This window comes from Eleutherodactylus coqui, chromosome 7 (genome assembly GCF_035609145.1).
Source record: "Eleutherodactylus coqui strain aEleCoq1 chromosome 7, aEleCoq1.hap1, whole genome shotgun sequence".
Lineage (NCBI taxonomy): Eukaryota > Metazoa > Chordata > Amphibia > Anura > Eleutherodactylidae > Eleutherodactylus > Eleutherodactylus coqui.
The window spans coordinates 160,634,365-160,657,155 of NC_089843.1; positions in this window are offsets into that span (position 1 = coordinate 160,634,365).

Sequence of the window (22,791 nt, forward strand, 5' to 3'; positions counted from 1 at the left end):
CAGTTATGGTACTCATCCTGTATAACATAGCATTTGCCATTCAGCATATGTGGCAGGGATGCTTATGGTGCATACATTAAATGCATCCAAAGGATCTCAATTAGGCAAGTTTCACATCTGCATTGGAACCTCTGGCTGGAGGTTCTGTCACAGACCTGGCCCAAAATACTGGAAGAAAAAGCGCTGCATGGCAAAAGCCAAGCAGTTAGGCAGAAAGTAGATGGACCCTGTTATAGTCAATGGGGTCCATCTGGCACTGTCCATTTCCATCCAGAGACTGAGCTATTCGGCTGTGAGGATTCCCCTTTCCTGCTCCCTGAACGGAGCAGGAAAGTGGAACCACGAGCCTAGATGTGAAGCCACCCTTACTCAAACGCATACCAAAAGAGAATACATTTGGCATAAACTAGGGGAGTGTGTGCCTGCATACGTTTTCTCAGCTGTATCGAATACCCTAGTCAATCAGGCTTTTCAATAGAGGTATCCTACATGGAAACACATACCGAACGTTCTACATTTTTTAAAAGTGGGCAATGTCGCTTACATGGGAGTTTATGTTCTGTATGCACTCCGAGAGATTTTTCACAACATATGTGCTGAGTGTAAACTGAAAATGAAATGTGAACATATCCTAACAGTTCAATTACTTTAGTCACAACATCCTGAGAAATTCCCTCAGCTTGTCCTCCTGTTCAATTCGCACATTTAGCAGTTTTGATCTAGAGGGTGTGATTACTGTAAAAACATCATACTTAGTAATTAGCAATTATGGAGTCTGCAGCAAGAATAGACTTTAATACAGTGTGACGAAAAGGACCAATGTTCTACCCAACACTGCTCAAAGTTCATGGACTATTGCTGAACCCCCAAATATACTGCAGTTACTACTATTGCATTTTATGGAAGAAGTCAAAACTGTAAATGGAAAACATACTTTTCAGGAATAGAAATACTACCTTTGTGTAAAAATAAACTATGCCGCTGTCTCACATGACAGCACATGACAGCTTGGGGAAGTCAAACATTGGACAAACACCATAGGGAGCAATTTTGAGAAATAATTCATTTCTTGATTAACTGAGTGACTGAAATACTCAATGTTGCTCTCTCTTTGTATAACTTGCAGGATGAAATATTAAGTAAGAGTTCATTGGTGCCTTGTAGATTTACTTTATTGATGCTGATGGTATCTTCACAAATGAATGTCATATATTTTAGTTCTTTTCAAACAGGTCCTGGGAGAGCGATACATCTCTCTATGGAATATGGTACTTCTATTAAACAGGCCATCACATCTTACATTTGTTGAACAGATTGAATTGTCATTAGCAGTAGAGTGATCATGACGAAAGCTTTAATTGAAGTGAAGTATTACCATTAAAGGGGTTGTCTAGAATTAGAAAAACATGGTTTATTTCCTCTAACAACAGCGCCACATTTGTCCATGTATTTTTGGCCAGTATCGTAACTTAGCTTTATTGAAGAGAATGGCGATTAGTTGCAGTGCCACACACACAATCAGTAGATAGATGTGGCACTGTTTTTGTAACACAGCAGCCATGCTTCTAATTTTTTTTCTAACTATTGTAGTCCTCTTTTCATTGATATAGACCAGTTAGACGTAATATTTAGACCATTTGCCAAATATTGTGAAGGTCTAACTGAAGCCACCAGAACAACTCTGACTAGTGGAGGCATGGACTCCACAAGACCACTTCTAAGGGTCTGCATGGGAAGATGTACTCTCCAACGTTTTGCCATTTTATTATCTGGCTGGGCAGAATTTATGCTTTTGGGATCTGTAAATATCTCTATTAAGTTCCAGGATAAATGTAGTGTAAGTGTTCTACTGTCACTTTAAAATGACTAATACTATAATGGTGTACAGCAGGGGCATCTGCGCATGTGGGTGCGGAGTAGTGCCTTAGATGGGATTTTTCCCGAGCAGAGATGTGGAAGAGCTGCAGACCTGTGGTCCTGCTTGTGACGTGTTGACATCATAATGGTTTTCGTTCCATCAAAGTGCTGAAGCTGTGAGCAAGCCTGAGTTATGCCAAACGCTTTGCCTAGGGAGCGTGATGGCTAAAGTTGAACAAGCCGACGAATTGCCATTTTTCTTTCACCACTGCCAACAACTGGAGACCGGCTGTATTGCATGCACCAAGTACAAGAGACAATTTTTAATGTTATAGTTAAATTCCTTAGTAAAGGCCAGATTTCTTGCACAGTGCCCTGTCGGCAGCCTCATGTATATAGGATGACTATTGCCTGAATTAGCTACTTCCGGTGATAATTTTGATGATAATTACCCATGTGAAGGTAGTTAAAGTTGCAAAGTGGGGTCTCCATGAATCAGACTTTCCCAACAGCACACAGCTCTGGGGTATCTGAAAGTCAACACCTTGAACTTATTGTCATATTTCCTAAACCATTTCTGAACAATTCTTGCAGTATGGTAGTATTCATTATCCAGCTAAAAGAGGCCATTGCCATTAGGGAATCATACTCAGTACTATCCGTATTAAATTCCAGCAATTTGTTCCTTGGCAGCTCTTCATGTGCATCAATGAGCGATGAACAGCCATGACCATGTAGCTGGTTCCCTATTTGTTCTTCTGTGGACACCTTTTGGTAGGTACTAAGGAACGCCACACAAGGGATGCTATTTAGAAGATGCTCTGACCCATTCATCTTGCCATCATAATGGCATAGTATGGTATGGTATAGATGCCCTGTTACCCTTCATAAGATGCTTCCCATTGCTCGTCTTTCTGACTGGGATTCTCATAGACACACATGGTAGGAATGTGCAGCTCTGCAGCCCTTCTGGATGGCTGTTTTTCAACTATATAACAAAGTCCGCAGTAGCTCAACTCGGCCAACTCTTGAGACTGCATTATTATTTCTTCTACCAGACCATTTTCCTAGGGTCTCCATGTCTTCATGTGTGCAGCTCGCATCTTGATCCCAAAGTATTGAAAATCGTGTTCTCTTCTTTCCAAAACAGGATTTGCAGACTGCCTTAATCACATCATGCGTATGGAAGATCTGACGGCCATAGATAAAGACCACTATGCTACATTTGTAAATACATGGTACTACTGGTTTACCTTCAGATCTACTGTAACTATGCATGACTGGGTACGAGGCAGTTACATCTGACTATATGTAGTAATGGGCTGCAGGATTTATATTAGTCTCTTCTTCCCCTCCACCTCCTTCCCATCCCTCTTCTCATTTTTCCATGTTTTTATATTTTACTCTATTATTGTTCATTAAAAACTAATTTACCAAAAACTGGCAGAGAATTTCAGATAAACAATGGCGTACTTCCTTTTAACATAACACAGTAATTTTTCTTCATTACAGGTAATTTTAATGATTTTGTTATCTAAAGCAGAACATGTTGCGATTGTCCTCCCTCAGGTGTTGAAGCATCTGTAAGGATGCCATTTACATGTAGACAAAAATCACTGTATAGAAGTACGGTTAACCCCATATTCTGGAGGCGGATGATGAGTGCTATGTTGTAAAATTTTGCTGAAGGAGGACAAAGCAGCTGATACTTCATCACTAAAGGTTTTTGGTCATCCAGATTTAGGTTTATCGGTGACAGAACCTGTCTCTTTGAATTTGGAGAGATGTTTGGCAACTGCATTGTAAGTTGTGGGAGGCCTGGTTGGGTGGCACTGATTGAAATCTGCTGTGATGAAACCTGTGTTCCATTTACTTGATATAAGGAGGATCTCAAAACATTCTGTTTGAGATAATTTCATCATTCACATTGCCTGTAATCAAGAAAAATCACTGTGTTAAAATGAAGCACATCATTGTTTTTCTGGTGAAATTCTCTTTTAGTTTGATATTTCACACACCTAACCTCCCATTGAAAAAAATAAGAGTTGAATATAAGATGACGGCATTCAAAATGGCTGTCATTTTGGTGGCATGGCCTAACAGGTTTTCCCCTTCCTACACAGCTTGAAAAATGAGATCACCATCTGCCAAACCGTTTTCACTCTATGTGGATGCTTCCACACTTTTGAGACACCCTGTATAATCAAGACTTGGTTGAAAAGAATTTTTAAAGGGTTTTCCTACAAAGAACATTTATTACCTATCCCCAGAAACCCTGTGATCACCAGTCTGTTTGTGATAAAGAGTTTGTATGAAGCAGCAATTAAGAATACATGTTGCTGCTTCATACAGCTCTATGGGAATCATGGAAACAGTCATATGAGAATGCTTGGCAGTTTCCGTAACTGCCATAGAGTTTCATGGAGTGACAGTACACTTCAATTAAGGCCACTCCATAAAAACTTCTCTTCAGCAGTACCACCATGGATGAACAGGAGACTCAAGACACCCAGAACAGTGATTGATGGGGTACGAGAAGTGGAAACCCCAACAATCTATCATGTATCACCTATCTTGTATATGGTTGATAAATGTTGCTTATGAAAAAAGTTACAAGAAGAGAACAACAATAATTTGGTAAGGTTTTTTTCCTCCTAAGCAGAAATTATCTTTAAGACATACCAAATAAAGCACAAATAGTACCACATTATTTTCAACCTGCGTTGGCCATGTTGGTGTGGTGTAGCATGCTATTAGGGAATCATATGGCCTTGCTCCTCAGAATTTAATAATTATGGCAGCTTACTAAGCATGATAGCCATGAAATACTACAGTAAGGATTTTTATCCAGTCCGGGTATGTCTTTAGAGCCTCAAAGGCTCTATGATTAGCACTCCTCATTTGTTATATTGACCAGTTTATGCTGTCTGTGTCCGCGCATCATTGTAACTATATACACTCTTTGGAAAGAAAAAGAAAACAAGCCCCTAGAAGGAGTTGTCTTTTTGTTGCAAAACTTGGCATGCAGTTACATCTCAGGCAGATATGCAAATGATTGAAGTTGTGCTGTGATTAGACAAGCAGTCTTTCCACCTGAGGCCACTACTTGTGTGTAGTGGACCTCTTTTTTCACCTGTGCAGAGTTTGTTGACCACTAGATATTTTGGCCAGTTAACAGAATTTGAGAGAGGCACATTACTGGAACACAAGAAGCTGGATGGTCATGTTGATGAATTTCCCACCACCTGGCCAATTCTGACCAGACTATTAGGAGGTGTTAGGACCAGTGGATGCGTGAGTGCACTCACACAAGGCACCCTCAGCAGACCACCAGTAGACATCATCTGGTCGTCTGACAAGCATGAGCAATTCCAACAGTTTCGTTATCCACTGTCTAGAGACTGGTAGCATCATCATTACAGGCCCCTGTGTCTGTCTGAACCATTTACCGGAGTTTGGCTGAAGAACATTTGGTCTCATGCCACCCATTACGTACTGCTTTTGACACCCACCATCGCCTCCATTAGCAGTGGTGTTGTGTACCATAAAACTGGACTGCTACAGAGTTAAACCAGGTTGTCTTCAGCGACAAATCCAGATTTAGTTTGGGCACTGCTGATGTGTCGTGTTTGTGAGCACCTCAATCCTGCCTTTGGTATTAAGTGACATACTGCCCCCTACTACTGGTGTGATGTCTGGCGGGCCATCGCATAAACCAGTCGGTCACCCTTAGTAGTGGTACGAGGGACAGTGACAGCTCAACGAAATGCTCAGGACATTCTACAGCCACATATGTTGTCTCTCATGGCAGAGCTTCCAAGAGTAATTTTCCAGTAGGATGATGCTCGGCTGCACACAGGTGTCACAGAAATGCATTCACAACATTGTCACAGTCCTGTGGCCTTTGCAATCACCTGATTTATCGCAAATAGTATATGTATGAGATCATCTGGGACACGAACTTTAAAGCCTACTAGTTTGCACGTTCTAGAGGCTGAGTTACAGAAAATGTCCGTATCACATCTTGCATCCAAGCTAGAGGCGGTACCGCAGGGTACTAGAGCCTCCGTTCATGAGGTCAGTTTACCCAAAATATATTTTTTTTTTGCTCTGATATTGTAATCTCTTACTTATGTCAACCTTACAATCACACATAGAAAGTTTCATTCGATTCCGACAATTCTTTCTAGGGGGGGTGGACTTTTTTTTTACTATAAGAGTATTCCCACAAATATTAAAGATTGAGAAATCATTTTGCGCTATTTTCTCTGATTTCCAATTAAATATCAGCAAGATTTTTTTTTATGATGACAAACTAAATAAACTTTTCTATTATGCAAGATTTCAACATGATGTTCTACGCTGTTCTTTAGCACTCACATAATCCTGAGCTGCTTTGACAGATTCAGCACCAACACCTCATAGCTCTGGCTACAAGAAAAAGTCATTTGAACTATAAGAGCCAGTTAAAAGAAAGATGATTCATTGTTTGGAGAACAGATCAGTGGTCTATGCTTTCAAGAATGAAATGGAAACAATACCAGGGATAGAAGCTGCCACAACCTTAAATTCCCTTAGTAGAAATGTTTCATACATGAAAGTGTTTCCTCTCCTTGCTGACAAGGATGTTAAGTTCATAACGGAAAGTGTCAAGAAAGTGTAATTATTTCCAAATAATTCCTAACAGAAACCATATTGTGCGAGGGCATGTGGTTTCTGTTTAAAGAATTAGATATTCAAATGAATCTGTAGTCATATGTGGAAGACTGCTTCATGTTTCTACTAGTGTATTATATGTACCTTGTCAGTTACCTTTCATCTGAAGGTCAAGGTATAACAGTAGTAGGTCATCATACTAGAGGTCATTATTGCTTTGGTTAGTGTGCTTGAGTCAAAATAGAAATTGTAACATTTGACTGTTGCCTCAACAAAAACAGCCGCTAGTAACATGTTTTCATTACTGGTTTCCATCCAATGCATTCAACGGAAACGATTCTCCCCAAAGCTTTTCATTATCACTGTATGGGAGGTTTAAAGGTCACTTGCCTTTGCTCATCCTCCTTAATTTCTCTGCAGCCTTTCACATCACCAACACCTTCCTGAGACGTTGTCCTACCTTGGTCTTAGGTTCTTTCAGATAACTAGATTCTTGTTTGAGTGAGCGAATGAGCGAGTGATGTAACTAGTGACTAGTTCATTCGCTTTTGTGCAATCTGTTTAGACAGGCAGAGGCATCAGTAGCTCGTTCAAACAAGAATCGTTTAGAATCGTTCAGTCTCTCACATTCACCTATGAGCAAATCGGAGGGACTGAACAATTGCTGCTTAAACCAAACAATAAGCGAACGCCCAACAATGGTTTTTATGCCTGCATAAAGTAAACGATTGAAAAGTAAACTATTCTTGCTCATCATTCAGTCGTTGGCCCGTGTTTTGACTGAACAATTATCATTCACTTTCGCTCATATGGACAATAATTGTTCCGTCTAAAAGCACCCTTCGTAGTGCTGTACTATCCTACTTTACCTAATACCCGTATAGCCACCTATTTAGTATTTCTCTTGATGATAGTGCCTCAAATTTGTATGCTCTACTAGTTGGGATTCCTCAAGGTTTTTCCCTCAGCTTTCCTTCTTGATTGAGTTCTTTGAGTGTCCAGGATTGCGTCCATCTTTCAAAAGCTTCTACAGACCCCTGTATCTTTCTCTCTTGAAGAACATTCGCAGCCAGAAGGGGTCAAGCTCTTGTGTAATAATAATGCAGGAGTACCAAGAACCTCTGTCTTCACTATAGCTACAAGAGTCATTTCGTGAGGGACTGTCCAGTGAAGGCAGGGAAACTCCAGTACCTAGGACAAGTAGGAGAGGCTACCTATCAAAAGATTACCATATCCATCATCCTGGATATCTCAGGATCCTGAGTTTCAGCTTTTTTAGATTCTGGCTCAGCTAGCAACTTCATCCATCTTTCCATGTTCTCCTAGTACCAAATACTCATTACCCAGCTTGAGAAATTACTTTCTATTGCTTTTGTGAATAGGAAACTCCTGCGTTGTGTTATACACCAAGGAAAGATTTCTTTTTACATTTTGCAGTGGTCCGTCATTCCACTTCTTTTGAGTTATCCATGGTTACAGAATCACACACTAGTCATTGTCTGCAACTCTAGCTAAATTACTCATTGGAGAAATAACTGCCACCTATGCTGTCTAGCAGTCATTCGTCCACTATAGCTTCAAACAATGAAACAGATTTTGAGTAGCAAACCTTGGCCTTATGTTGACTATGCTGATGTCTGTAGTAACACCAGGCAGAGATTCTACTTCCACACAGACCCTGCGACTAAACAATTGCCTTGCTTACTGGTGCTGCTTCTTGAGCACATATATCAGATCTTGCAAAGTTTCCTTTGAAACTTTATCTCCTCTAGACAGTAAAACTGGGCTAATCTTCTTCCATGGACATAATTTGTTTACAATCATATGGAAGAGGACACTCAGTGTTAGCCTTTTTCAGCCTCGAAAGCATTTTCCCAGAGTCCCTGAAACTTCTTTTGGTCCTGATACTGAGTTTGAGACCCAGGATACCTTGCATGTCAAGAAGTCCAAATGAAATTGTTGGTATCTCATTAACTGGACAACTTTTGGTCCCAAGAAGAGATCTTTGGACTCTTCGAAAATGTTGTATTATTGCTTCTGCTCTCATCTGTAAATTCAGCTTTCATCACAGATCCAAGAAGAGGGGGTATACAGGGAAAAGGGTACTGTAACACAGTGCTCTCTTAAAAGTTTCCATGCATAGCATTCCCTCCCTACCAAGCGCTGTTCTAGGGAAATACATCTCTCTTCTGCTGATCCACTTATGTGAAGCTTCCAGCCTCTTAACACTCCAATGCTTCCCAACTGCGCCAGTCTTTATCCAATGCACTTGTGACTCACATTTCTTAAGGATCCATCTCCCTTTGTTCCTTATCTGAGAAGTTTTCTTCATTAGGTTCTTGAGTTCTGTGAAGATGTGCTATTCGTGTTTTGTCTGTTACTGGACCAGCATGCTTCTGATCATGTTATTCTGTTTACTGCTAACCTTGACTTTCTTCCTACATAGTATTATGAATGGAGTCCGCTTGCCCTGAACACTGCCTGACTAACTATTATTGTCTGCTGCCTTGCTGAGAATTTTAACGCATAAATGCTGTGATTTACCTCAGAAAATAGCAAAGGGTGAAATCTATGAAGAAAATCCACAGCAAATTAACAAGTTTGGGATTTAAAATCCACTGTAGCTTCCACACTGAATTTTTCTGATCCATGTAGATGAAAATCTTATGCACATGGCTTGCACTCTAAGGCTGCCTGTCCACGGGTGTAATTTCGCCGGCGGTTTACCGCTGGAATATCACGCCGGCCGACACTTCCCATAGCATTGCTATAGAAAACGGCGGCACCTGTCCCCGAGCGGTGAATCATTGCGATTCTCCGCTCGCGACGGGCAATTTGCAGCATGCTGCAAATTGCCCCGATTCTCCGCGGCCAGCCTATCTATCAGATAGGGCTGACCGGCGGAGGATTGGCAGTGGCTCCCGCTCCCGGGGCGGCTTCGCCGCGAGACTTCGCATCGACCGTGGACAGGGGGCCTAAATGCTGTGGATTTTCCATGGAGAAACTCTGCACAGACAGTCCACAGTATTTATGCTACATAGAAAATACCCTTATTTTTCTTACTATCCATTCCATAGTGCTTTCCTATGCCAGTCACCTTATTGGCTATGTAAAAGGAACAACTGCTTTATGCATAATAACCACATTACCATATCCAAGACCTTCTGTGCTGCTCCACTTCTTCAGAATGCTATCCCTTGTTCCATAAGACTATTCACCAGTGTATAACGCTTTATGATGGCTCTAAAAGCCACTTATTTAAGGCACTCTACACTTATAGCACTTAATTTCATAGAGAATCCCATGGCCTGCTAGACCACTCAACTAAGTCCACCAGAGGATTTGGGGGTGATGACAAGAGGTCTAGGCAGGGATGGTTCCACCATAGAAGGCAACCACTTGTTGGCTTCCTTACCTCTTCAAACGTTCTGCAATATCCTTCAATGGCTGTGACAGATGGTGTAATCAAAGAGGCTCCTGTGTAACACGCAAGAGGATCCTCTTTGTGATCACAGCGGAGGAGCTGTGGGAGCCGCAGAAGGAAGAGCTTCTGACAAGATGGACAGGACTATGAGGCAATTGTGGAAAGGTGAGGGCGTCGACCAGTGAATGTCTTCTACTAAGATGGAGAGATTTACTATGGGAAAGGAGGAGAATAACTATGTAGAAAGGAAATGAATCCTTTCCAATCCACTGTCTGATGTCTGAAGACATTCTGATTTAAGGCTGTACAGCAGGGTATTCTTACTGTATATTACTGGCCGCTCTGTTGTCGGGGGCCTCTCCAGCATGTCCAATACCACAGTACTGGCTCTAGCCAGCAGACGGCGCCAATGTATAATGGCAGAAAGAGAAAAACCCCTAGGAAACCCAAAATTGGATTGCAAGGGGTTAACTGTGTTTGGGGGTGATTTACTGTGTGAGTGGTGATTTACAGTCAAGGAGATTTACTGTGTGTGGGAGGGAGACATATAATGGGGAAGATTTACTATGTGGAGGAAGACATAGAGGAAAATTTACTAAGGCCGCTCTCACATGAGCGCTTTTTACAGTGTTTAGCATGGCATTTGAAACACCTGCTAAAAATGCTGTATAGCGCCTTCGTTGATTTCAATGTTAGAAACGCCACACTTTTTGAATGCTGTCTGCTGTATTGTAGTGCGTTTCTGTGATTTTTAACGCACTACATCCCCCATTGCAATGATGGGTTGCATTAAAAACACTGTTGAATCCGTTTGAAAATGCTGTACAAAGACAAGTTTAAAAATGCAACGTTTTTACTAATTCCTGTGTGCGAGTGGCCTATAACTGGCATTTCCAACGCCAGTCTTAAGTACAATTTCCTCCAGAAAACAATGAACCTAATACATGAAGAGGCACAAGCCTCCTCATGTATTTGGAACATCTCAGCACCTCCATGCGCTGCAAGGAAATGTACATCAGGTTGGACCTGGAGTATATTATTTTGGCATAATTTACACCAGTTTCTGGTGTAAATTATACATAAATATATTAGTCCAGGGCAGACATGCCACTTCCTGACAATCCCTGTCCACTTTTCATAAACGTCACAAAGCCAGTGCAGAGAGCAGAAAAGTTGCAAGATTTTTGGCCAAACAGGACTTGCGCAACAATTTGCGACTTTTCTACCCTAGAATTCTGGCATACAGCCATTAGTAAATGTCCCTGATACTTTGTATAAGTATAACTTACAAAGTACAGTATATGATTAGTGGGGAATTGACTATTCTGTAACACAGCTTTTCTACTGCTCAGGTCAGTGCAGGGTCAATGCAATGAGGGAAAGCTGGGCTACAGCTCAGTGATTCATTTATTCCTGACTCAGGAGGACCTGGCAGTGCCAAAGGCATCATCACTGAGCTGTCTGTAACCCAGATTTCCCATAGATGCTCCAGTTCACAAGTAATACTTGGTGTGAAGACCCCTATAGATCTCCCTTCAAGACCTTTTAGCTGTACCTAACATGTACTATTGAGGAGGTGAGGGCAGGGGCGTAACTATAGAGGATGCAGGGGATGCGGTTGCACCCGGGCCCAGGAGCTTTAGGGGGCCCATAAGGCCTCTCTTCTCCATATAGGGAAGCCCAGTACTATGAATAAAGCATTATAGTTGGGAGCCCTATTACAGGTTTTGCATTGGGGCTCAGAAGCTTCAAGTTATGCCTCTGTGCAGCATGGTTTAGGTATGGGTACGGGTACAGATACAGATAGAGGGGGGCAGCTCACCTTTTGCATCAGGGCCCCTGAGGCTTTAGTTACGCCCCTGGGTGGGGGGTTTTCTGCCTGAAACGAATGTTCTTCAGTAAACTGGACCATAACTAAGGGTGCTTTTCCACTGGCAGTTTTTCTTTCTTTCAAGCACATACCGTTCCAATATTGTCAGTAGCACATCTCTGTTTATACGTATGGGTAGATGGGCTGAAAACAACCATTGATTTTTGGTGCTTCATAAAAGATGCGATCATTTGTTGGACGATTGTCAGAACCTTCACTCAGGGCAACGATAGACTGAACAAATGGTTGGACAAATGTTTCCAATTATCAGTCCATGTAAAAGGCTGTTAAACCTTTCCCCCACCTCCTAAAATTAAACCCTGGATCTACTCCTGACTGAGTGTGCAATTATGTACAACTATTACCTAATTGCTTGTTAATTGTTAAAAGTGCAACAAACACTGATGTTCCTGCTGTATCACCCCATTCCTTGTGAGCGGGACCTTCTCTCCTTTTGTTCATATTGTAACATTGTACCTAATTGTAATTATATTTCACTGTAACAGGTAACTCAGTGTTCAGCACTGTTAGACATGTTGGTGCCTGATGAATAGAATTATGTTTGTTGAGTCATTTGTTCCTGTTTTTTTTTTTTTGTTTAACCATTGACATATTTGTAAATGGGTATCTAAGAACTGATGTTAAACTTTGGTTGTGAACTCACTCCTGAGGTGCACACCAGTGGAAATATAAAAGAATCAGTAAATTGTTAAGTAAAGGTTACAACGTTTGTTTCTTATTTTTCCTGTCTACATTAAACTTTAATAAGAGGCGTATTAGTTATTTTTAAAGTTTGTTGCTTAATCTTTCATCATTATTTTCCAGTTTATGTATAGATATACATAAAAAGATGGGGAAGTTTGTGAATACATTGCATTGATAGTCAGTGATCCTACAGTATGTAAGGCTGAAAAAAGACACATGTCCATCTAGTTCAACCTATTATTAGATAGGTAAGGTGAGTTACTCAAGCGAGCCTCGTTCATCTCGAGTAACTGCCTTCTCCTTTGAGGGTGCTCGGGGGGGGGGGCGGCGGGGGAGAGCTCTCTCTCCCCCCCGCTACCGTCCTGTGCAAGCTGAATTAGGAAGAGGCTAGGCCATAAAAAAGGCTCATACAGATGACGAGGCAGGGGGCAGCACTTGCAGCTCAGTGACTGTCTGACTCGCATGTGAGTCAGTGACTGTCTGACGTGAATTGCATGTGAGCCCGGACAGGTTTCTGTGTCCAGGCTTACATGCAGAAACAGACACTAACTCCAGTCTGCAGTCATATGGTCTGGTGGTGGTGATTATTTAGAGGATGATGGGGGTTGTTTGGAGGACTGTGAAGAACGATATGGGATTGTTTGGAGGACTGTTTAGGATGATGGGTTGTGTGGAAGACGTTGCCCTGCATCATAAGTGTTTGTGTGTTTAATGTGTGGCCCAAGACAACTCTTCTTGCAATGTGAACGAAAGACACCGAAAAGTTGGACACCCCTGTTCAAGACGTAAAGGATGCCCCCTTGTTACAGCCACAGGCCTTAGTATACAGTGGATTTAAAAGTCTACAGACCCTTGTTAAAATGTCATGTTTTTGTCATGTTAAACATGGATCATTTCAGATTTATTTTGGCAAAATTAATGTAGTTTTTGGCAAAAGATAGCCAGACTTGGATGTTTCCTTTATTTGAAGAACCTTCCATCTTGCCATCCTACCCACAGCCCAGACATATGAAGAATATGGGAGATAGCTTTCACAGGCACTACATGACTAGTGCTTGCCAGAAATTCCTGCAGCTCTTTGGGAGCCTACTGGACCAATTTTCTTCTGCTCTTTTTATTAATTTTGAAGGACGTCCAGTTCTTGATAATGTCACTGCTGTGCCAAATTTAATCTACTTAATGGCATTCTTCACTGTGTTCCATGGTATGTGTAATGCCTTGGAAATATTTTGGTACTATTCTCATGACTGATACCTTTCCACAATCAGATCCCTTTGATGTACTCTAAAGCTCTTTACAAACCATTGCTTTTGGTGAAAAATACAGCTAAGAAGAATGTCAGGAAAATCCAACTAGAAGACCTGAACTTTATATGGGGTAAATCACAATTACTGTAAGTAATGGCAGCGGAGTACTGACTACTATTTATCATGAGCTTAAATGTGATTGGCTAATTCTGAACACAGCCCCATCCCCAAATATAAGAGGGTGTTCACACTTATGCAACCACTTATTTTAGTTTTGTTATTTTTAATTTTTCAGCCTAAATTTTTTCAGTTTGTTTTTCAATGGAATTGTACAGATAACGGGTCACACTGAAGGTCGAAATGAATCTGAAATCATTCATCTTTTTCAGATTTTTTGACATGACAAAAACCTGGCAATTTAACAGGGGAGTGTAGACTTTTTATATCCACTGTATATTTATACATAGTTATTAGGTCACCCTCGGACATCTATTTTCTAAACTGAATAACCTCAATTTTGATTACCTCCCTGGGTATTATCTTGGTCCTCTTATATGGTTGGAATCATGCATGACATCCCTCTTGTCTGACCATATCTCAGCTTAACCTTGATTTATCAGGTTTTTTTTTCTCTTCCTTTTATACTTGGCATTTTTCTATGTACTGGCCCATGCGTGACATTCAGCAAAGCCAATTTCCCCTATGACTCCAGGTGTAGAATCTCTTTTTGGCTGATTTCAAAAAGTAGTACTATGGGGCCTTTTTTTGGCCTCTACGCCCAGACCAATGTGGTTCTCCGTATGGTCATATTAAGATCACATTAAACAGGCCTAGAAAGATTTTCCTTCTTTTTGTCCCTATTTAGTGCCCAGAAATCTATCAAATCAAGTAAGAAAGAAATTGTGCTATTTTAGAAAAATTATTTTTAAGGCACAATTGCATAAAATTTCTCAATTTGATGTATTTTTAACAACAGCGGTTTATTCTGTAATTTCTTTACAACTGTCTGCTTAGGAAATATATTCCCTTGGAAAAAAAAACACATCAAAGCTTATACAGTACAAATGGTGTTTGACACATACTTGGAACTGATTATTAAAACAGATGTCTTGAGTTAAAGCTTAGGAGCAGAGTAAGCAATGCTAATAGCGTCTATGAATGAACTGCAATCTGTGCTTCCTACACATCATAACACGGAATAACATCTCATTCCAGGGTTGAGGAATTTGAAACACAACTACAGTACCATTCTCCTCAAATGGTAATCATTGGCCCTGCTAGCTCAAGAGATCAAGGAACATGGGAAATCTATCTTTCATTTTTGTACTTTGTATATGGTACGCTGTATGCTACGTTCACAAGCAACTCAATATAAGATCATATGTGTAATGTTATAATAGTGGGAAAAGGAATCAAAATTTACAAATCAATGTCTCCCACAAATTGGCAAATATATATTTTGCGTATCATCCAATACCCATTTTTTCTAAATATTTTATTTTTAATTTGGCGAAGGTTTATTAGAAGACTTTGGTTCATTTTTAATTATTATTGTCCGTTTTGACATTTTTGCATTTGTATTGCTTTTTTAGCCTTTTTCTTCTCATTTTTGGGTCTATTACAATCTATTACATGTCTATTAACAGTAATCTGCATATAAAGAGCCCCAAAGAGAGCACAAATCTCGCTATCTATGCCTTCCTACCTCACTATGTGACACACAGAAGCCTGTATTATTATTGCAACATCATAGGTTTTCGAAGCCAAGATTCAAGGAAGCAGAAGTTTGCAAAAACATTCTTATCCTAATGCTTAAAGGGCCACTTCGGTATAAACATCCCTGCCCCCTCACCTGATTGCCTGTGACACTCTGGACGTCTCCTCTGTGTATTGCAGCCACTTTCATTCTGTGCAGCCCCCTGTCTGATGCTTATCAGGTATTATCTTGAGTCTGAGAGTTTTTACTTTCAGTTTCACATTTATCTCATGATGCATTAGCCAGAGGCTATACCATTTATGTCATCTGGGTGGACAGTTCAATTGTATTACCTCCTGTATTCACCTAAATAAGCTACAGACCAGAAGTATACAGTCATGAGGATGAGCTGTGATCTCCTCTATTATAACTGTGTGACAGGAGCTATGTGATCATCATCAGTAACTGTGATAGAAGAGTTTGTGTCCCCCTCTAGGCAGTTTCCATTGATCACGCCATGTAATAGTATCACACAAATGGAGAATTGACTATTTTCAGTGAGCATAACCCCAAGTAAATGTGCCAGAATTAAGATGACATGACTAGCTAAAGAAAAAGAGGCCAGGAGCTTCAGATAGAAAGGAATAACTAACCAATGCAACACTACTTCAAATATATATATATATATATTAAAAGGCCACTTTGGTGAGTTTTTTTTATTCATGATGTAGCTATTCCCCCAATATATATATATATATATGCTTTATGATATTTTTGTAACAATTTTCTCCCAGGTTGATGACTCCTTGCTGCATGTAACCTCTTATTTGACAATTCTTACCACAGTGTATGAATGCCTCTCCCTGTGTGCTAAGGGAAGTAGTAACAGAAGGTACACAGATGTGTATGGGAGTAACCTACATAAAATTGAGGGAATAGAGAAAGCTGTGTTGATATTGTATATACAGTACTTGTCTATAGGCTGAGTGGCTGGTTAACAAATGACAGTACTCTCTCTATAAGCTTCAACATGACTAACTATGGTTACAGTTACCTGGACTTGGTTACAAAAGGAACAACTTTTGCAACAAATGAAATACTGTGCAGACTAAACGAACAAGAACTATCCTAAGCACGTGTAAGGTTTTGTGTTTTTGGGCAAAGATCCCTTTAATAAAAAAGAAAAGAAGCAAAATGTGAAATATTTCATGGAGGCATTACATCATAGTGCGAAGTAAAGAAAGAAAAGACAAGCTAACATATGATCTATCTTTACTACCATTCAAGAAAATATCAACACTCATGTCACTGCTATCAGATATTCCCAAAGTAAAACATTGCAACACAGTGATGAGATTATAATGATCTCTTTCCTGGACATCAACCGTAAACATGAAGAGCATAAACAAAACTTAGTAACATACATCAGATTATATGCAATATTTGAATGTATATCCAAGAGGTAAAGACCATTAATTCACCCACTGACAACACTTCATGCTTCAGGTTTCATGAAGCATGATTCAATATAAAACAAGTCACTCTGGTGGATTACTCAAACTTTATCCTGAACTTTGCTTTAACTTTTTCTTTAGGTTATGATCCCATTTATTTTGTTATGCTTTTGGGTTTGCATCAAAACCTACAGAATAACAGAATTCAGCTCGCTCAACATTATCGGCATACCTTGGTTTATTTAATGATGAACATATGTAAACTGGAAGGTTGGATTTTTTTTCCCATAAAGGACCAACGTGGAATATTCACTGACTTCTATGACAATAGTTGCAATTTATCATTCACAGTGAAAGTTCTTGATCTGCTTCCCAAGTACTTTGCATTACTTGTCTTAGTTACAAATTGGCAGCACAGGCAAATTCCTATATACAGTATATGGATCTGCAAAAAAAGTAGTCATCTGTGCTTATTGCATTGTACAGTATGCCTCACTTCATAAGAGAAACCAACATTGGTTCATTATAATTTTGACACATGACCTGATATGTCATAGATACATGTGAAGAAGAAGATGACACTGATGAAGTCTGTGATCTTGGATTGTCACTGATATCCAGAATGAAGGATCCCTATAAGGTGCTTAATTACCTGGTGCATTGCTAAGAGAGTACTGTCACTAAAATCTGGCAAACATACAGGGCCCAATCAATGACAGTGTGCTCAAAATATGTAACACAAATCTTTGAGCAGTGTCTAAACGGTTTTAGTGCCATGTGGAAACCTTTCATTCTGCAAATTGGTGAGGATCAAAGACTTCACCAAAGTTTTCTCTATGACTCATAATAAGGTCCTTTTTATAGAATTTTCCTTTTAAATGGCTTTGTGCCAAAAAAAAGTATTACTTTATCATTAATCACATTAACTAATAAATTGCATAAAGTAATGTAACTTTTCATGATTTAGCTGTTTTGTCACAAACTGAGCTTACGATTTCCTTCACACTTACTTTTTTTGTGCGACCTTTTTTGTTGGCTTGTTAAAAAGTTCTATGTTTTTCATGCATTTTCTTGGGTGATGGTTTTTTGATTTATTTATAATTTTTTACATGAGTTTTTTCTTACCTTTTCTTACTTTTCATCAGTTCTGTTTACAAACCTATAGTAAAATACATGAAAAACACACCATACCAAAAGTTATGAAAAAAGCCACAAAAATGTACATTTTGAAGGGGAATTTACATTCCAGTATTGGATTTAAAGGGAATCTGTCACATATGTAAGCTAAGCTTATGTGCTGAAAGTAGGTGACCCAGGGATGTAAGTGTTAAACTTAACTCCCCCTTTGTTCCCCGTGTCAGAGGTGGAAGCAGCCACTCAGTGCATTAAGCGGCGCTGCTAAGTAGTCCATCGATTATAAAATTAGAACAGGCGGCTACTTAGCGTGTCACTCAATGTATTGAGAGGTGGCTTCCAGCACTAACACTGGGAATGACAGGGAAGGTAGCTAAAACACCTACATCCCCGGAATCAGTGGGTCACCCCTTTTTCAGCCCACGAGCTTAGCTTATAGGGCTAAAAGTAGGTGATGGAATCTCTTTAAGCTAACATCTGGCTGTAGAGTTGTAGTGGATGTAACACCAAAAAAATTATGGCAGTTCTGCTGTGCACCTAAAATAACAAATGTAGGATTGGTGGGTTTCCATAGGCAAAGGTACCCTTCCATGGGATGACTGTTGGGCATATAAGCAACTCACATCCATCCCAGTGACTATCGCTCATGTGTCTTTACACAAGAGTAGGTCATTCTGTGAATGGAGGTGGAGCATGCTGGAGATCTCTTCCAGCCGTCCATCTCCATTCACAGTAAACAGGCCATCACTCAAAGCTTCAGCATCTCCTCTTTACACAGCCCAACAGTCGCCTGGTTTTTAGGTCAGCGTCCGCTTGTACGCAGGGCAACTATCCCCTGAATTCACTGTTTCCAGGGTTAAACACCCCTTTTAAAGGTACTTTCAGACTTCAAGTGGTAATAATCTTGTGGTATAGCCTAGTGACGAGAAAAGGTGTTCACTTTTTTGCTAGATTAGACAATCACCTTTAAACAACACGTCAGTCGTCTTTAAAACTCTTAGCAGATAATCCCACTGTCACTTTTATTTTTGTACAAGCTTAATTTTAGCATTCATAGTTGTGGAACCAAGGGTGACATGGAAATCTTGTCTTCTCACCCTAAATGGAATTCTGCACTGTATGTAATCCCACAATAATCTATGAATAGTTTAAGTCTTAAGGAAGGACAGATTTCATACACACCACTCATATTAATATCCCGAAATTAAAATGTAATTATCCCTGCCTCCACAGAGTCTCGCCTTTCTTGTCTGGAATGAATCTCATCTCAAGAACTTGTCCACACATTAACATGTCTATACAGCTTTTATGAAAACTGTGGATGATCATGTATGATGTGAGTCCTCAACCTCAATAAAATGATGGTTCAGACTACCAGGTCAGCAAGCATCCCACATTTCCCACGGAGGTCCCTACTTATGTAAAGTGAGGGTCTTCCCTTGGACACTACTTTTTCTGTCCTGGAGACAGCCACCAGGAACAAGGGATTGCACCCAATTTGATTTCTATGGTCTAATGTATCAGGAGGACATAATAAAAAAAAACATCTCATCCATAGAAGGTCTTAATATAAGGTAAATACAACCTCAGATGAGCACCCCCACATACAAACATTCTAGAACAACGTGATGTTGATCAGCGGCACTCAAACAGCTTATTAGTAGATGGCCTCCAAAGGCACATATGCACCGTCACTGAAGAGTCTGTCAAACTGACAGTGCTATATAACAATATACATCTCACTCTCCACCAATCACAGATAAAAGACACAGGTGTACTACATCTCTATCTGATCATACGGTTAATTAACCATGACCTTGTCCGGTCTACAGATCAAATAATGCTCCACAGTATGCTCCGTACTTACACCAGGCTCCATGTGACTCCAGCCTCTCCTTGCATCTCATCAATCTTAATGCGCATGTCTGGGAGTTTCAACACTCCCATGCTGTTTCTCGCTGACAACAGAGATCGGGGATCTAAGCAGAAAGCTCTACAATTCGTGCGCATGTGCGTAATTACATCGTCTGTCGCGCTCTTTGCATCAGGATACGGGTCGCATACCCAGGATCTGTCACCCCAGCAACCACAGTCGGCTCCAGACCTATTACCCGGGACAGCAGTCTGTCATTAAAGCAACACCCGCTATTCCAATATTAATTAGATTAAACTCTCTTTATCTAGTACATCCATATGTGACTTATTATGTATTCATGACTCCTGCAAGTAATTACCTAATATACAGTTACAATCTTATTGCTATTGTATATATAGCACATGGATATTGTCCTAAATTTGGTGTAAGGTTCCAAAATTGTATAGCCCACATATCATCTGTCCTCTTGGATTTACTCTAACTCATAACATGGTATACCCCCATACTCCGCACTCAGAGGAGTCTAAGCCTAGAGTGGAGGAAAACCGATGAAAGATAGGGTATATCTCCATCAGCTTCCCATGTGTCTATATCAATAGGAATTGTAATAAACACAGGGGCCTTTTTATATGCCAAAAATGATCTTTTTTTAAAAATTTGATATCAACAATAAGGGACAAACGCATATGGATGCGTGATGCATGATTCAAGAGTCTAGTCCTATGGAGTCAGAGCAAGCCGAAACACACTGTGGTGATCTTGTACATATGATGTCTACACCTGAAATAAATACATAATACGAAAAATTAGTACAAAAAAGTAAAATACAGTAGTCCTCATATCTACTGTGTCTCAATTCTGGGCAGACTAGTGAGAGATTACATCTATATATGTGGGATATAGTCATATTCTAAATTTGGACCTTTTGGTGTCATTGTGTCCAAAGTGAAAATCCAACGTAGTTCCTGTTCTTTTAGCATAAGGACCCTGTCACCACCCCTTTCTAGCACCCAATCAATAACCCTAAACCGTAGCTGACTTATTGCATGTTTATGTTCGGTGAAGCATCTTGATACTGGAAGTTCCATATTCCTTGTACGACTATTACTTTTGTGCTTACCTATTCTCTCACGGACCTCTCTTGTAGTGTAACCCACATATCCTATACCACAGGGGCAAGTTATCAAATATATTTCATTGGATAAAACACATGTAAATCTACTATTGATCTTATATTTTTCACCAGTCATCGGATGCCTAAATTCATTCCCTTTGACAATCTTGCTACGGCATGCGCATCCCAAGCATGGGAAATTACCCTGCTTCGGGGCGCCAGTGTTCGCTGTATCAAATTATCTTTTTTCTGAAGGAAAGGTTTTACTAATTGGTCCCTCAAATTCCGACATCTCCTATACTGTATTCCATGATTGGATATGCAGTTAACTTTTTTTTTAATTCTTTTTTATTGGCATTTTTTTGTACAGAAAACATACATTGGTAAATTGCAATTGTTACATAGAATTTAGGTCACATCTTAACAGTTTCTGTATATAAAACATTATTCATCACGCTTATATGCCCTCCCTTTTTCCTTTATTTATTTGCCTTTATCCCCCCTCCCCTAAATTCCCCAAATCTAAATACTTTATTATAAAAACAGAAATTAAACATATAACTGATAATTTGCTAATCTAACCCGCAGTGAATCTCCCAGTGGTCACTTCCCCTCCATAATTTGTCATGTGATCTTTAGAATTCCCAGCTAGTTCATATCGTTTTGTCCATAATACCATGTCGTATTTGTCAAATGGTGCATGCATTCCTTAATTTCATTAGGGTCAAGAAATTTTTCTATAAACTCTCTCCATTTTTTGAAAAGTTTTGGGACTTGGGTCTCCGCACGCCTTTCGATATGAAGTTAACTTGATTACATTACACCCCTTAGGAAGCATTGGACAATATTTCCTGATGACATTATTAATTCTCCTACTATCCGGTCCAAACGTCATCACAAACGGAATTCTATTTTCCTCCTGTGTCTTAAGATTGTCCTGTCTACGTAATTCTGATCTAGAAGATCTCTGCCTAATTTTCTCAACTGTTTTATCTATCAGACACTTGGGGTAACCCCTCTTCGTAAACTTGTCCGCCATCTGTTCCAATCATGTATCTATGTATTCGTCATCCTTTAGCCTCCACACCCTGAGTAACTGACTCCCAGGGAGCAATTGAATCATTCTTCTGGGGTGATTACTGTCGAACAATAGGATGTTATTTCTGTCCGCCTCTTCAACAAAGAGGTCTGTACCAAGTTTACCTGCTCTCTTGAAAACCATGACGTCAAGAAATTGTATACTATTGGACAAATAATTAGTGGGGAATTTTAATTTAGGATCAAAGGTGTTGATCTGTTCAAGAAAAATCTGCAATTCCATGTTGCTTCCCTCCCATATCATGAACACATCATCTATATAGCGGTACCACTTCCTAACTTTAGGCCCAAACTGTGATTTATTTAACTGTTCTTCTTTGAATGCTTGCATAAAGGTGTTCGTGTAAGTTGGTGCAACATTTGTGCCCATAGCGGTGCTCTGCCGCTGTCGGAGAAGGAAGGTGGGAGTGAGTTTAGCAGTGTGATTGCTAAACTCCCTCCCCCTTCTCTCCTCCTCTCCACCCCTTGCCGGCTGTTTGCAGAGGGAGGGGGTGAGATGGGGGCGTAGCTAATTGCTAAGCCATTGCTGGCTGGCAACAAGGGGCGGGGAGGGGGCGGAAGCTTAGCACACTAGCTCCTGCCCCGTCCCTACTCCTCCCCTTTAAAGAGCCAGCGATGGGGAGGGAAGGGGAAGACAGCTTAGCAAAGCTAAACTGTCTC